The following is a 4694-nucleotide window of genomic DNA, read 5'->3' on the forward strand; positions in this document are numbered from 1 at the left end:
GTCGTGTGTGCCCGTCGCGTGTGTCCGTGCACCGTTAGCTTAGGCAGCCACAGAGCAGCCAGGCGGCTTCCGTTCCCCCTCGACCACGTGGTCTTTTTGCAAATGTGTTTTTCGACGTCAATAATTTGTTTTCTATGTTCCAAGCCACGTGGTCCCTAAGATCGTTAGAACGTCATGCGGGGGCGGCTTCCTGTTGCCACTCCCCGGACAGTCTGGCCGCTGCAGTTTCTAGGACGGAAGGGACATCTCGAAGCTGGAGACGCCCCCACAGAAAGCGAGCGAGACCCTGGGCACCGCAGGTCCCTCTCCGGGAACTTGCGTTTGCTCTGCGCCGTGGCCGCGCTGACCTGCCGTAGCCTCTGCCCTCCCGCGCTGCACACCGTTGTCCCTGGGCCACGGGGCGCTCGCCTGCCATCTCCCTCGCCTCCTTTTCAAGGCTCCCCAGCACGTTACGTGGCTGTGGCTGTGGCCTGCACAGGCCCCCTGTGCCCTCCACACGCCTCGCTGGCGTGGCGCACCAGGGTCGCCCCCTCCAGGACTGTGCCCTCACGCCTGGGACAGTGTCTGGTCCCCTTGCTGTTCCCGAAAGTGCTGCTGGGTACACACAGTGAACTGTGCGTCGTCACTGCTGGAAACCCAGAGTCAGCACAGACCGTGTCAGGTTCAAGGGAAACATAGTCCACTCTGTCCTGTGTGTGTCAGACGACAGCCGGACTCTTTCGTCCAGGTGTCACATCTGAAAACAAAAGTTGGCACTCCAGAGAATAATTCTCGGAGGACCTTCCAGTTGTTGGTCACACATGAGATCTCCAAGCAAAGAGCTGCTGCTCGGCCTGGAGGAGACCGAGAAGGGTTGCCATGCTACCTGACAGGTGCGAAGGGCCACGTGGAAGGGAGACATGGGCTTGTCACCAGATGAACAAGGACACACAGATGGAAGAGACGGGGAAGAAAAAAAGAACGAATAGAAGGTCCACAGGTCCTCGCAAGTGGCCCCGCACGACAGCGCTGGCCCGCCTGCAAGGCAGCGACCTCCCGTCCCGGCACATTTTTGGGGGTCCTGGGAAGGCTGTGAAGTCCTTGTGTCGGGCAGGGGGTGCAGCTGATCACCTCCAGGCCGGGGACAGCCTGGTTTCCCGTGGTGGCTGGGAGAAGCCAAGACCTAGAGTCGGAGCCACTCAGGGTGGGAGGGCGGGTCTGGCAGCACAGAGGGGGCATGGGCTGGCGGCGAGCCACCTGCAGCCTGTGCACGGGTCACGGGACCATCTCAGATGCCAGTGGGAGGCAGGCCTGGGAGCCAGGAGGCGAGGGACAGGAGCAGGCAGGCAGAACCTGGTGAGCTGCAGCCCGGCCCGTTCGTGGGCCAGACACCTGCTTCGGGAGCTCAGTCCCTGGGGGTGACCGCAGAGCAGGTGGGACACAGGCTGCTGGTCGGACCGTGGGTGGTCTGCCCTGGTGGGCGGGGTCCAGCAGCCTGGGAGCTGGGGAGGAGGGGAGGAAGCACACCGAGTCCAGCAACCTTCGTGACTCTGTAACCAGGATCCGGCCTTCTCTCATCGGCTCACAGACATGTCCTCCCACGTGCTCCCACCACGTAGCAAATGCCAGTTCTGAGCAAGGGCCGGAAAACAGTGGACCTCCTCCTTGAGACCCTCAATCAGTGCGCATGTGCGTTCGTGGTGTGTGCCTGCGTGTGCATATGCATGCTTGTGCCTGTGTGTGTGTGTCCTGCCCTCTCCCACCTGCAGATTCTCAGGGTCTCGGGCTGGCCCCGGAGGCTGATGCTGGGGAGGAAGGTGATCCTCCAGCCGACTTACAGGAAGCCAGGCTACCCCTCCAGCCCAGGGGCCTGACGAGGGCACTTCTGAACCCAGAGGAACATACTTCCACTGGTGGGACTTCTTTCAGCCTGTAGGGACAAGGACCAGGTGGAACGAGGAAGCTGTTTGTCACTGGCAGCTTGGCCAACACAAGCCAAACATCCCTGCTCAGGAGGCGGCTGAGCTTGCACCCCAGCCCGCCCCGCCATCCGCCCCCCTGAGAGGCCAGGAGATGGGAACGCACCGCACTGGGGACTCAGCTGCTTGTGGCTCCAGGCTCAGCGGGCCCTGGCATCCACTGTCCTCACTGTCCTGTCGACTGAGGCTTCCTGGCAGAAAGGCTGGGAAGCACCACACTTGAATATCAGAACGGGTCGGCCAGGTCACCCACCTTCCAAGGCTGACATGCCGACGCCCTAATTCTGAGGCATCAGGAGGACTGTGCCATGGGCACGGGGCGGCGGTGGCTCGACGTGGCATCTGTTCTGTCCGAATGTCCCCCCCGTGCACTATCTACCTGGGACAGACCTCGTGCGCGACCGAAGCACCCACAGAAATGTTGCTTCCAGGAACTGCGCCGAACCTTCAGCTCGTCAAATCGAAGGTGACACGGCTCTGAGGTTCTGCGGGCACTTTTTCTCACAGCCACACAGACAGATACATACACCCCGGCATTACAGCAGAGCTGCAAGGAAGGGCCTCAGAGCCGCGAGCGAATCACGGGGCCGGGCGGGGAACAGGTGCAGGCGGGGGAGGGCGGGCTGACACTATTCGGCGTTTTCCACTAAGTAACCTGCAACATGATCACAGAGAAATCCTGAAAAATTCTTCCATGATCGCTGTAGCAGAAGTCCATTCATTTATCCTACAGTCCACACAAGGCACCAAAAACAGTTCACAAATAATGGTTTTATAGAAAGCACGACCGTTTTACACAATAAATCAAAACATCTTACAACTTGGCTTTTCCGCACTGTGGGAATGGAACAGGAAAGGTGGAGTTTAGAACTGTGCGGAGTGTGACCACAGGACCGGAGGCCAGTGCTTGGAAAGGTTAGTCTAAGAAACACCTCGTGATGACCCGCCACCCAGACACAGGGAAACGAGGCGAAGAGAACTTTCTGATTTTCTACAAGATACGCTGCTTTGCTTCCGGAGGAACCCGTCCCTCAGATTGCAGAAGGAAAACGGCAAAGCCAGGAAGGGCGTGTGTGACCGAGGCGGGGTGGCTGACCCGGGAACCCCGGAACACCCTGTGAAGACGGGCAGGCAAGTGCCTGAGGTCAAAGGCTACCGTCAGGAAGACAGGCTTCGAGAGAGAAAGCGACGGATGAAATGATCGGTTTTTTTTCTTTCCTCTTTCCTATTTTCCCCCAAACATTCTGCAGTCTCAAGTAGTCTGATAAATGGAAAAAGTAAAAACAGCCTTATAAAAATATGCTGGCCGAGCGCTATGGTCCGCGACGATGGGGCATTCATTCCATGTTACTCAGTGCTCACTTCTCACCCACCCGTGTCCCCCGGGACTTAAAAGGGGGCATCTCACAATCCCTCACTTTTCAGAATCGCTCTGCTGGTCAGCCGGGCGGGTGGCTGACTCCTGACTCGCCAGAGGAGCCTCGGGTGGAGTTCACGGTGCCTCTGCGCTGCAGCTGGCAGTCCCCGCTGGCCCGAGGCACAGAGCACCCCTGCAGGCACCTGCTATCCCAGGAAGGCGCCCCACCCCCTCTTGGCGCTCGTTGGGTCCCGGAGCTGCCTATGCTTGCCCAGTAACTACTTTTATTGCTGGCCCCTGCCATGTCCCCAGCTGGCCGGATGGGACAGGCAGAGGGAGCCTGAGGCAACGCTGTAGGACTAGCTGCTTCGAACCCCCAGCTGGTTCGCCCAGCTGGACTCACACCCCGAATTGAATTCCTGATCCAGGTCGGAGAGAAGACAGGCCACCCAGCGCCAGCCCCGCCTTCTGGCTCAGTGGGGCGCTCCCCAGAACCCCGATGAGCGACTCTCCCCCACCTGGTCCCCAATCCTGCTCCCGTGGTGGGGGTCGTACTCACGGGCAGCCCAGGGGCGCATCTTGCAGTCGCTGCTGCCCACCCTCGCCCATCGGCAGCTCCCGGGCAACTTTTATACTGGGCACAGGGCTGGACAACCCACCCTGGGGCAGCCCGGGGCGCAGGGCGGGCCAAGGGCGGAGACAGACCAGGCAGGTGCGGGCAAGGGATGAGGGTGGGGGGAGGGGCAAGGGGGAGTGCCAGCAGCCGGGCAGGTGCGGGCCGGGTAGGTTTGGGGCCCAGGTGGTGCCCGGCGTCGGGCAGGTGTGCAGGTCCACGCCCACGTGCTCGGGTCCGCGGCCCCACTGGGCCGCTCTCCCTGCCCAGGGCCTGGGGACAGAGAGAATGAGCAGGGTTGGTCTGCAGGGGGGACACGGAGTCCCTCAACAGTTGGAAGCTTCAGCTCCCAATTTCATGTGTCACAAGGGGAAATGGCTTCAAAGCTGTGTCTCAGCAGGGGACAAGGTCCCAGGGCCTGGCCGCCACCCTAAGGCTCTTTGCTCCCTCCGGGTGGGCCCACCGCTGTAACAGGGCCCGGCACTGGTTTTGCCTCTTGTGCCCTCCTTTACTGGTGGCGGGTGATTAGGGAAAATGTGGCCCAGACAGTGGCCGGGCCCCGCGGTCATTGTCACAGAACTGCGGGTCATCTTGCTTACACAAAGGCCGGCGGTGCCAGCTGGGGGTCAGGCTGCTGTTTGGAGCAAGCTTCCCAGATGTCCCAGCTCCGCACGGGACCGGCTGTCCTCCCCGCCACATGGAGAGGGACATTCCAGACATGCTTCAGGTTTGCAGCACTTTGGGAATCCCTGTCGTTACCGTGGCT

The sequence above is a fragment of the Pteropus alecto genome, unplaced genomic scaffold (genome assembly GCF_000325575.1).
Source record: "Pteropus alecto unplaced genomic scaffold, ASM32557v1 scaffold97, whole genome shotgun sequence".
Lineage (NCBI taxonomy): Eukaryota > Metazoa > Chordata > Mammalia > Chiroptera > Pteropodidae > Pteropus > Pteropus alecto.